General features: G+C 39.4%; 1 protein-coding gene across 1 annotated transcript in view; it reads left to right on the top strand.

Annotated features, from left to right (window-relative positions):
* The window catches only part of LOC149051961 (uncharacterized), a 193,801-nt gene that overhangs the window by 67,147 nt on the left and 113,821 nt on the right, over window positions 1-12,833 (top strand). The gene's annotated exons all lie outside the window — the stretch shown is intronic.

Below are 12,833 nucleotides of genomic sequence, written 5' to 3'. Positions count from 1 at the left end.
GACATTAGCTCTTTTCAGGACAATACGCGCTTCTTGATCGACCGTTCTTTCTAACTTTAAGCAGTTTCTACCGCGAACATTTCTTCTTGTCATGCAGCTGGAAGTTCAAGATCAACGAGTGTTATCGACGACGCTGAACAACATCGAAACCACGGATAAATGGTATTTGGTATTACTGCTTTTTTCCTCAGAAACTTTACAGATTTCTAGTTTAAGCAATCCTCTTTGAAAGTGATGGTATATTGTAAAGTGGCACCCGAGTTTATAGAGCATTATCCAAAAATTTCATTTTATTCTCGTATCGTAACCAAGTGTTGATATCTCTGACCATGTTCAAGCCATTTGCATTAATCTCAGACATGCCTCAATCGTCTTTGGACGTCATTTAATGACTGAGTAACATTAGCTGGCTAATTAGTGGTTGACTTAAAAATTAAAACAAGACATGTCAGAAATATCATATGATCATTACATTATGGTGAGCCTGGGAGAGAAATCAACTGCCCTCAGCAAAGCAACCCAGATGTGTAACTATAGCGCGTGAGTGCATCAAAAAATAGGGGGGAGGGGAGGGGCGGGGATGAAGCACTAGAAAGAATATCACCCCTTCCTTTGCCAGAGTGATTAAAGTAACAATTTTTGAAATGAAAAAAATCTACTCCGGACACTTTGAAGTAGGACCCTCCCCTCTCCTGTTAAGGAATTCTGCTAGCAGTCCTTTGTCGAAACAAAAAGCGAACAAGTCGTCAACACTTAATATATTTTGAGCTTTAAGGAAAGGAAATTAGTTGCTTTTCGGACGCCATCAAGAAAAGAAAAATATCCTTTTCAATTAGTATTTAACGCATTAAATGTCACAGACATCTAACGTGAACTGTATTGAGTAACATTAAGGATGAAAATGCAATAAAGTGATATTCTCCTAATTATTTTTTCCCGTTGATTCATGCAGTTCTAACTTTTTTTGTTGATTTGGTATGTTTTTGATACTTTTAGACAACATTCGATGCTCACCAAAATATTGAAACCCGCACCGTAAATCGATTCTTCCCTGATAATTGAGGTGGGGAATAGATGGTTTTCAGGGGGAACGGAAGAAGGATCAGTCGTCGCTAATAAAGTTTATAACTGGACTTAATAATATTGGCTGCAAATTTCCTGCAAATGAATGGGTTTTCTTAAAAATATTACGGAGCCTTATAAGGGGCTGGGGGGGGGGGGGGGGGGGAAGTGTAAAATCCTCAAACTCCGCCCCTTCCCCACAGGAAACAAATCAACAAACGCTGTCCCTGATAGATTTGATTCTTCTTTATTTAGACCTTGATTTTACTCGATAGTAAAGTACAGCTTGGTTATTCAATCAGCGAAAACTAGAAATGCGTTTAATTCTTAAAGCCGTGTCTGTCAACCCTTTTCCTCTCCATTATCAGTTTTCAATCTCGTACCCAGGGCTTTTCGCTCCCTAGAAAATCTGGAGAAGCTCCGGGAATGACTTTACGGATTCTTTTTACGCAAACGTCATGTTGACAAAGTTTCTCAAGGAACTCAAAGTGACAAGCTTTGTCGGGTGGGTAGAATTTGATAGTTATAGCTTTTCCTTCCTCACTAAACGGAGAAGACAAATTTTATGCTGATATGCATTCCAAATCCTGCCAAAAATAAGCACTCATACTCAATTATTCAAACTCTGTGATCCCGTACAAAATTTTGCCATTTTTTTTTATAGTTTTCAAAACTTTCTTAGCTCAATGAATTTCTACACAAACCGCTGCCTTGGTTCCACTCCTCTCCTGTTTCATGGTGAAGCAGGCGCAGATAATGTTCGGAGTGAGATTGTGACTTAGATCGTTAAGTTTTTGACGTCATTGTTAATATTCGCTAAAGTTCTGTTTTCTGGGTTGAAGAATTTCTCCAAATACCAAGAAAAATTTTTTTGTAGAAACTTTGCTTTTCTTCATCAAAGGAAATATTTGAGTGGGACAGAAACTGAAACCGGAGAATAAGTTTCAAATTTGATTTAATCAGTTTTGAATGTCTGGACAAATATTTGATTTCTGTGATAAGATATAGTACACGTTTTGTATTTTAGACAGTTTTTACTCACTCGATTGTTCAATATTTTTTTGAATAACTCTCGACTATGCGATGACAGGGGAAAAATCTCAATGGTTGAATATAACGAAAACTATAATTAACATTACCACACTCAGTATTTTTAAGTAGAGTTTTAAAGCTGATTATAATGTGTTTTGAAACTAGATTTAAACTCGGCGAGTTAAGCCATCACACGTTGTAGATCTTAATGGTTGTGATAATATTATAGCTAACTAAAGTTTTTATTAAAAGAGCGACACCCGTGACTTTCCAGTTATTAAATGTTTTAGAGGAAATTTTCTCAGATTTGATGGTTTTTTAGTTTTGTGAACGTCTTTCGAGCGACAATTTTCTCTTCCGCGTGCGCACTTTCATTGAAAAGCTTAGCGAACACATCTTTATTTGGGTCAACGTTACGACGTGAAAAGGGGTAGAAAAACCTTACGGCCATGGGTGCGGTTTCTGCCTCTTTTTTGAGACCTGTTTTCCCTATTAAGGTCACGATTCAGAGGAAATGATTTTTTACCGACACAAAATGACACCTTTTATAGAAAGGTGCTTCTCGTCGGCGAAGCCAAAAAGTAGATTTTCAGTATCGATTAAAAGTGATTTACTCTTGAACTTCCATCAGTTTTTACTCGTCTAAAACGGCCTTTATTTCAAGTTTACCACCTCTTCTCAACCGAAATTTTCCCTTGAGTCCCGCCAAACAGCGGAAAAGTTAACTCTTCACAGATCCAACAAAAACTGAGATGATCAAAGAGTGACTAGGAAAGTTGCGGTACAATGTGTACGTAGTAAGCTCGCCTGACAGAAAGTCTTCAGACAGCTTATATCATTACAGAAAAAACAAAGTGTAACGTTTGTTCACAAACTGGTTGACTCATCTCACCTTGCTGATTTCGTTTTTCCTCGAGGTTTCCCTTCTGAATACTTGAACTAGGTTTTCCTCTACTTTGGTCACATTACCTCTTTATAGGCCACAATAAATATTTTATTTTTTCTTTTACTATGAGAATCGATTTACCCTCGAAAAAAAAGATGTCATTTTACGCTAGTGGTCCTTTACCTCTCTACGATGACCTTTTTCTCTGTCTTCAAACTGGCCGCTGGGATGAGTTTCTGCTTCCCGCTCTTTATTATCACTTGACAAAGCGTTCAACCGTTTGCGCGTGTGCGGATAATTCGTTTTCAAGCTGTCAAAGTCAATGGTAAATTACTGGGGTAACAAAGTATCCGTAGTTGAATAAACTTCGTGTTCAAAAAATCTGTATTTTTCCTTTGTCAAACTTTTGTTGTTTCCTGTCATTGACTCAATTCTTTCCTTAGATTTTGCGTCAGACAGGTTGCTTTGTATTTTCTACTTTACCATTTTGCGCGGGGAATTTCCAGCCAAAATTGTTCCACTTGTGTGTTTCAAAAGAGATTAACTGTTTCCGTGCACAGTATCCCCATTTAGGTATGTTTTTTTCCTTCTCTTTTCTTTTCTTTTTTTTTTTTTGGGGGGGGGGGGGAGGGGGAGGAAGACTTAAAAAAAGAGCTAACATGTGCTGTCAGTGTTTTGGAAAGCTCAGTTTTTAGTTTTTTACCCATGGGTCAATTCTCTGTTGATCGTCGCTTTTAGACCGTTGTTTGTAGAGATCAAAAAGTACGCTTTACGTCGAGCGATAGCATAGACGGTTGAGTATACATGTCAAAAGTAATTTTTGAAAGAAGATGGTGAAGGAATGGCGACAAAAAGTTTCGTCTGGTTCTTCTTTACCTTGGGGTAGCACCGACGAGGGGTAGTTTTCGTTTGCTGGTACTCCACAAGCACTAAATGGAGCAATTTTTTGTAAATATCTTGCCACTGATGAGATGATTGCTGACATTCTAACGAGGCCTTTCCCTAAGCACCGCTTCGAGAAACTAATCTTCAGGTCGTGAAGCTACGTTTTAATTATCTAATTTAGATGGACCTACATACAAACATAATACACTCTGAAGGAAACTGGCAAAAAATTCTTTCTACTTGATCGCCTTTACATTTTTGTTGCCTCCTCTATGTTACCATCCTTTATCAAGTTTTTCTTTATTTTAAGCGTGAAATTCAATTATAAAGAAAAGAACACATTTAATACGTATACGTGCGAAGCATTTCAGCCATTTGCCAATGATCACGGGGTAATGTAGACTACAGTCCCGATTTTTCAGTCTAATTCTCGAGTATATGATCTATTCCTTTCACCGTTTATCTATTTCCTCTCTCTTTAGAAGTCACAGGCTCGCATTGGTTCCATTAGATAATGATATTCTTCGTCCTCTTTTGAGAAACCCGCCATAACCCTATCAAGCCGCTGAAACAATTCATACCCTCTTTTCTCTAATTTCCGAAGATGAGAGTTAGCGACATCCTCTTGAAATCGAACTTTCTTCCTTTTTTTACCTTTGCAGTGTTCGTCATGGCTCATTCTTCCCAGTGTTTTCAAGAATTTGTTAATTCCATCGAAAAATGATTTTCCTCTTGAGTATTTCGGCTGTTTTTCTCCTGGTTCTTGGCCTGTTTTTCCCCTCAAAGCTTTGATGGCCTCACTGATTTGGTCAAAGTTGATTTTTTAACTCTTCTTGGAATCAAGGGTAATGCTTCTATCTACTGCTTTTTTCTCTTCCGTGTTTGATGCTTGGGAGACTTTCAGTTGTCTCAGTCTACTGCTGACAGTATCGAAAAATGTGTTCCGTTCTTTTGAGCCTTTGCAACGAACCTCATCAACGAGCTCGTGCAACTCACTTTCGTTCGCGGTATCCTTTGCATCCAGAAGTGCATCGTTTATTACGCCGCTGAAAAAGTTCATGCAGATAATTGTTAGGATGAAAAGAATAGCAAAGACAAATATCTTAGCGCATGTGCTGTTTACCTCTGCTAATTCACTGATTGGTCTGGCTTTCACTCTTCCAAGAGTCAGTTCGAGTTGGGAATAAGCTGCTTTTAGCACAGAGGAGTAGCGCTCAGATCCAGTGCCAAACATCAATACACCGGCGTGAAGAAATGCCACGAAGAGAATCAATAGGACAATGCTAAAGGATGAAAGAGATTGTGCAGATATCGTCAATGCTTTGGAGAATACAGCAACATGTTTATTGAAGCGAATGACTCGCAAGAGTTTTGCAGTGACGATAAACATCAGGATTCCAAGTACAACATTTTCTGCTTCATGCCAAATGATAGCCTTTTTGAAACGTATATTTGCATAACTGTTTTCTTTTAACCTTGCCCATGTTGAAGAGACTATGATTTGTCGTTTTATGTACAAAACCACGGCCAACACGGAGAAAACAACCTGGGACATCTCCACCCAATTCCACACGGACTGGAAATACCGGGAACGGTGATTGTAAAGCTTGAAGCATTCTCTTCCCAAAAACAGCAGAACGGATATAGCGTATAGTAAAATGCAAATCAAATAGAACTGATATGAAGCTGTGTTTGTAGGATCAAGAGAAAGAATGTCAGTTTGTACCAAAGCTTCTTTGAGTCCTGATGCCTCAACTTCGTAAAAGTATGTGGCAACACCTAAAATATTCACCGACGGGTTAAACACGGAAAACTGTGCGAGAACCACCCGGGTTTGCCTGCCAAGCCAACCGTTGTTTTGCAAAGTGGTTACGGCTTTGAACCCCGTATGGTTCTTGTACCCGAGGTCTGCTACAAATCCTCCTCCACGATAAAATGAGAACTGTCCCCACTCTGACCCGCTATCACTTTCTTCCGCATTTTGATATCGCCATGGCTTCGGGCAAAGTCGAAATAAATCTTCGTCTCTTGTAGAGTTGTCGACAAACCTCCAGCCCGGTTCATAGAAAGCGGTCTTGTCTTCGTTTGTTTCCGAATATCCTTCGTAACATTCTTGGAAAGTTGTCTTCATGTATTTTAACACGTTGCATGGTGCTATAAGTTTAATAAAAAAAGGGACATTTATTAGAAAGTTTGTTTCGGAACTAATTCAATATACAGGTATAGCACATCTCCCATATTCCTTATCGTATAGGTAAATTTAGTTAAAAACCGGATATTCACTTGTGCCCGTTTTCTCTCTTTAAAAGGTGTATAGACCAATACAAAATTAAGTAGAATATCAAAATCTTGACAACGTATGCCTAACACTTTGACAGAAATTATATTTTCTGGGCGTCTCCTTTAGGGTGAGTTAGACTTAAAAGTAAATAAAAGAAAGGACTTACTCGATTTCACTCTCAGTTGCCTTAATTGAGCCATCCCGACGAGAAGAGAGCGTTTATTACCAATGTACATTGTTTTTTTCTCTTCCTGACCGTTGTACCATCTACCGGAAAACACTCCAGGAATGAAAACTTCCCGCAGCCAGCTCCAGTACTTCCTGTCATCTGCCATCTGAGTTCAATAAAAATTAATACGTTACTTAGAATTTGTGACTGCATCACCTTTCGTATCGCTAATTATGGATATGATCTTTAAAACGGACTAAATAAAAAGAAAGTCAAGAATGGGAGATGTGTTGGTCGGATTTCACGGACTGGGATGGAGGCATGACTCGCTGGTGGATCAGGAACATTTAGAAACAGGTAAGGGAGCCAAGCCATTATGATGCAAAGTCTGACAAGAATTGATACAGATTCTAACCAAAATTCGAAATGTGATCATAACAGTTGTTCTATACACAACCCACGGACTTGAAAAGTAGCAATAATTCCCGATAAAGAAAAGAGGTGTTTACGCTTTGGAGGATATGTTTATGTCGTGAAAATAGATTTCAAATAGGGTTTGGCAATCCAGAATCAATCGTTGGGTAATATCAGTCTTTTAACGATTTCTCCAAACAGAATAAATGTTACTCACATTGTTAAAATTGGGCAGTCCATCTCGGATTGATCTGGTCATTAAGTAGCGATGGTCATTTCTGTTTCCATAGCACACTACCATTAACAAGAAAACGAAAACCAAGTAGATACCCAACTCTGTGAAATAACGTGACAGGTTCTGTTTCTTGGCCTGGCGTTTCCTCATATTTTCTACTTCCGCTAATTTCAACGTCCACAGCCTTTGTTTTGAGCAACCGCTTTCAACTTGATTAGAGTCTTCACATGCAGGTACCGTTGATCTCTTCGCCTTCATCTTGATAATGGCCGCCAAAACTACAGCTGTACAGAACACTTTAACTGGTTCCATGATTGTGACATCTTGAGCAAAGGAGATAAGCATTGAGGACAGCCACTGCTCACTGACACTCTTTTCCCAAATCAGGCTATAGAAGATTGTAAACGTAGCAGAAATAGCACAAGAACCGAAAAACAAGAACCAGGCGATACCTTTGATTAAATTAGCCTTATAGCAAGGACTATTGTTACTCGAGGACTTTTTGGATGCTTTTTTAAATAAAAGCACTATTAGTATGTTTATTGGTGCCACAATGAGCGCACTTTCAATACCAGTAACTACTTGTCTCCACGAGAATTTCAGCGGTCCAACTTGAATAGGTTGTTCATATTTGCCTTGGAGCTCATAAAACATCGCGTTTGCAAACATGGATGTCAAAAGCACTGAAAGGCAGCAAGAAACCCGCTGTACTCTTGAAAAGTGACTTCTCTTTGGTTTGGCAGCAACTGACACCCAGATATGTAGCTCCATAAACCCTCTCCGCCAGCGTTTTCTCGAATCACACCAAGAGATTTGTTAACATACAGTACAAACATGGCCGAGTTACCACGAGAGAAGAACACGTCAATTGAACCAGTCTCTTCTTGGCTGAGCTGAAGAATGCCACTCCTTCCGTCAGAACCGTAAATCTCCATAGCAACTTGAGCTGTTGTGCCTGAGTATATCCAGACTCCTGTAGTTATTACTATCTCGTATCCATATGTACTCTCTGGAGAGGATGGCAAATGGACTGGTAAAACGTTCTTAAGAACAATGATAATACCATTAATGAATCGGTGATTTACTTTTTTTACTTTTTCCCTTACTTAAAGAAAAAAATATATATATATTGTTGATATTAAAAAACTTTTTTTTGAGGATACTTAGAAAAATATGAATTCTGCAAGTTTTCAAAGCGTATTAAGTTCTACATAATACAAAATATGTTCAGAACTTACATTTTTAGAGTCTTCTATGTCTGTCTTCCTGACGATATCAAGCACAATCACGTAACTTAAGAAAACCAACGCCACCGCCAAAATAACTCTGATATTTCCAGATTCTGGCAACTTTTGAATCTGCACTTGAACCTTGTCGAAGTCGATAGGATTCGGTTTAACCAAAAGACTTCCCCCGAAGGATGTCAGGTGATCGCAGCTGCAGTTAATAAATCTGTCCAATGCTCCTAAAATCTGGAATTGTCCAGAGAGAAAATCACTGTTTCGGTTTTCAGTGCTAATGATGCGTCTTGTCCATTCAAAGGTATTCAAAGGTCGTGATTAGATATGAGAATAATTTTATTTTTTGCGATGGAAGACTACACACGGGCTCGACAAAGTTTTGTCTTCTAGATTTATAGTTGCCAAATAAGCGAAGATGATCACAATGGAGCACTCATTTTTCCACAATTACGTGAAACCCACGAATTCTCTGAAAAGTGTCTGAACTAATTCCACATTATAAAAATTATTCGATAATGTTAACACTTTACACCGACTCACCCGACAGCCTTTTGTTACCCACATCTCAACTTTCGCTGACCAGTATACACAGCTACCGAAGGTCACCCTCAGAGTATAGTTCTGATCGGTTTTGGAATCATAAGCTGGTGTCACAGATGCAGTTTTGCTCATGGGTAGGGTAGGTGGGGGATCTTTGACTTCGACGCAAGAGCGCTTTTGCCGTCCAGCTGTAAAACACGATCTTTTCTTTCTCCTGTGTGGGGTGGTCGTGGTGGCATTATAGTTTTTTACGCCCAGAAAGTATTTTCCAGGATGCCTGGCCAATGTTGCTATTGGGGTAGGTGGGTTCGACGAGCATTCTGGTTGTCTCTCCTTTTTGTCATGCGCACTTGCAGTCCAAACGCACTGTCCATTTTGAGAGATTGTGGCATTGAGATCGTAGTTTCGAGTCGTTGGCCGTTCACCAAATCGCAAGTAAACAAACAGATGTACGGTTGGCTCTTGGGGTTTGACTTCTACCTGTATCAGAGTGTTTTCGTACTTGACAGTTATCTCGTGGAAACGTAAATCGTCATCCGTCGTGAAGTACCATAGCTCCTTGGGCATTGTCCGAGGTTTTGGTGGAATAACGATAACAATGTCTTCTGGTAGACTTGACACTTCCAAGAGCTCGCTTTTATTGTCCTTTAAGTCCAGAAATAGAACCTCAGAGTCGACTCGCTCCTTGGTGCTGTCCCAGGTGTAGGGGTTGAATGACATTGATAGCATCTGCAATAAGAATAAATCAAAACTTTTTGTTGACTTTAAGGTATTGAGGATTAAGAGACATGATAATTATCGCTAACTGACCATAATTATGGAAGCCAAACGAGAAAAGAGTTCAGGATGCCTAACAAAGACTGTACCTTCCAAAGCGTTTGGTCTTGGGTTATCAGACTTTCCGAAGTCATCCACGACCAAATCGATTTTGACATGCGCTCGTTTCTTATATTGATGTAATCCCTTACCTGGGTGTCGACAAAACTTGTTCTGTTCCTTCCTGTGACAGGCCATGGTGGTAAAATGAAGCTGCCTCTTCCACCCTTTATCTGCAGCCCTGCAAGTTTATTCGGGCTATGTCACCCTAATGTCATGTTCAATTGACTCGTGGAGATCGATATCATGTTTTCACCTGGGACTCTCAGGGCTAACAATGCGTCTGCAACTTTTCCCAGCACTTTTAGGGCAGTGTTAGCAGACCTCTCACCCTGTAAAATGAAACAAAACATCACGAGCAAACAAGTAAAAATAACAAAAAGAAGCAAAGCTAGACTAACAAAAAGAGCTTAGCAGGGACAATTACAAAAAAAATTAATTTTTTGAGGCACTTGTAAGGTTTGCGACGACCTATCGTAAGTAGCGATAATGGCAACTTTATCGCGTGATTTGACAGCGGCACCAGCTTGACACGCAATGTGTCAGTTAAAAATGAGGGAAGCCGACTTAAGTGCAGCTTGAAGTTTCATATGTAACTAGATTTCGCTGTTAGACTACAACAGCCAACAAAATACCTGCTCTTGGAAGCTTAAGATGGAATCTATTGAAGCCATCTCTGCGGATATCTTTAGCACACTTCGAAGACACCAAACTAAGTTTTCTGCTGATTGAGTGACTAAAGACACGTCAGCAACGTCCTTTAACTGGACGATAGACCTTAAGAAGGTCGTTTGCAAATCGACAGCCGATAACGACAGTTCCTGAAAGTGCGTTATGAACAAACATGGAATTATTTGCTGCTCAGCACAGTACATTTCTATTTCTAGGAGCCCGGGTTTAGAGAGGTATCGTCGCCTTTAAACCATTTTTGTTTAGGTAAAGGAATTCTAAAACGCCTTTTGGCATTTTTTCTCAAACATTTTTAGCCTGTGCATTATAAAACTAAATCAAGACAACCGACAGCGCTGTAGAACTCTAGCTCATGAAAAAAGCAATAAATAATTTTTATGCCGATTGTGGCAATTTTATATCCCTCTACATGTGTGTCATTCTTTATGATAAACGATCGATCTTATTTTACCTACCAATGACTCGGGAGAGACTTTTTCTAAGACTTGAAGGGCAGAACCAATAACGGAGGAGCTTTGAAGCAGGTCTGCAGTGTTGTTTACCTTCACTGACGTAATAGTTTTGATTACAAAGTCTACAACCTTGAAATGCAATGAAGTTCAATCGCATATGCAAGAACCTTCTAGCATGCGAATATACGACAGCACAGGTACACAAACATAAACGTCTACACGAATAATAGAATGCACCAGTACACTACTATACGGGTACATGAGTGCACGAATACACGAATAAATTAGTTCACATAGATACAATTTATCACATAAACTGCAGTGTTACACAGGGATATCCGGCCCTGAGAAAAGCCGTAATAACACACGTGAAAAAATATCGTATTTTTAACGTGTGTTGATAAAGCCAATCAGCTGCTGACACGTCACTCTCCATTGGCGCCACTCGGTCTGGTTGATTAATTAAAGGCGAAGCCCTCACGATTCTCAATTACAGTTGTTTGTCGGAGCTTTCTCGAATTATGGCGGCTAAAACACTAAAAATCCGTATTGCTGACAGACAGTGAGGTTGAAACTTTCTTAGAAGGGGAAGAAAACCAATATACTAAAAGAAAAACCGAAAGCTACATATTCAGTGGCTTTGGTGTTAGCATTTCTCCCGGCTGAGGATGAAGATCGACAACTGGAAGATTTGCCACCAGCCGATTTTTGCCGTTTACCTGAAAGACCTCTTCTGTCGGGAAGGACAAAGTCAATAACTGAGAATTTTGTAAATTGAAAATTACGACCATTGTTGTTTTTTTAATCATGATTCAACGCATTTTTCCATCTTAGGAGCTAGGGCCGACGTAGTCTACGATTATTATTCGGGGAATGTCGATTCATTTATTTTAATTCATAAATGAAGTCGGCTTTTCTTCTCAGTAAAGAGCTATTGTGTTTGTATGATAAACAAAGTAATTCATGGTTGCTTGTAGATATGGAATTTCTCTTCTCGTGTTCAACTCGACATCTCACTCTTTCGCTGCGCTCACTCGTGAGCTATCGAGTTAAAAGCTCCTAGAAAAATTCCATATCTACGGGAGCATGTATTATTCTCTGTGTATTATTTGTAGTCTACTCAGTGCAGTTGGATTATAAAAGTCATTAGTACTACAATACATTAACACACGTATGTGCAAATACTTGGATACGCAGAGATATCATTATGCTACCACACGAATAGTGCGTCCATGAGATATAAAACATTTGTAATTGCATTTACCTTGATTTTCTTCTCCAAATTCATCTTGGTTTCTTGTGCAACAATTTGAAGGACAGAGTTTGCTAATTGTGCCGCTTTTCCCAAGTCTCCTTTTCTGATGACTTCCTGGATCATGGCCTCCAGGCTTGTGATTTTATCTGGTCTTAGACTCTGGGAAGGTTTAACCTATAGAAAGAGCATCGGTCACTATTGGATAAGTTACATGTTTAGAAAAAGTTTGCTTTTTTACCCTCCGATGGCTAGCTGTCAAAAAATGACGAAATTATGTCAACAAAATTTCCCAACTACATCAATATTACAGAACCTACCAACTTAACTTACCTGTACTGTTAGATTAACAGGAGAGGCAGAAATTCCGAAGTTATCAGTCACAACAACGTTGAATCTCATGGTAAAGTTTTCTGCATTGTTCCCAGGCGGTATCCCAAAGGTAACTATGGAGTTGTTGACGCCATGATATAACACAGTGTACATACCGTTCTCTAGTCTATATTGAAACCGGTAGGACAGAGGGGTGCTGTTACTTGTCCAGTTGATACAGCTCAGATTAAAGTGTGATTCCAAGGAGATGCCACTTGACGGAGTGATCGAGCATGTCCCCCTTGTGGGCGGTAACGCTGTGGAAATGTCGTAGGCTGACATTGCCCATAAACCGTCGTTAGTTGTGATAAATAATGCCAAGCGGTACATATTTCCAGCAGCAAGGGAACCTCCATTTATAACAATGTTGCTTGCATTTAGAGGTGTACTTGTAATGAGTTCTAAATTATATTTTCTTTGCCAAACAGTGGACGTAGTTCCCTCAT

The sequence above is a fragment of the Pocillopora damicornis genome, chromosome 1, assembly GCF_964200805.1.
Source record: "Pocillopora damicornis chromosome 1, jaPocDami1.2, whole genome shotgun sequence".
NCBI classification, from domain to species: Eukaryota; Metazoa; Cnidaria; class Anthozoa; order Scleractinia; family Pocilloporidae; genus Pocillopora; species Pocillopora damicornis.
The sequence above is the reverse complement of the archived record's forward strand: the minus strand, read 5'-3'. Positions and strand labels throughout refer to the sequence as shown.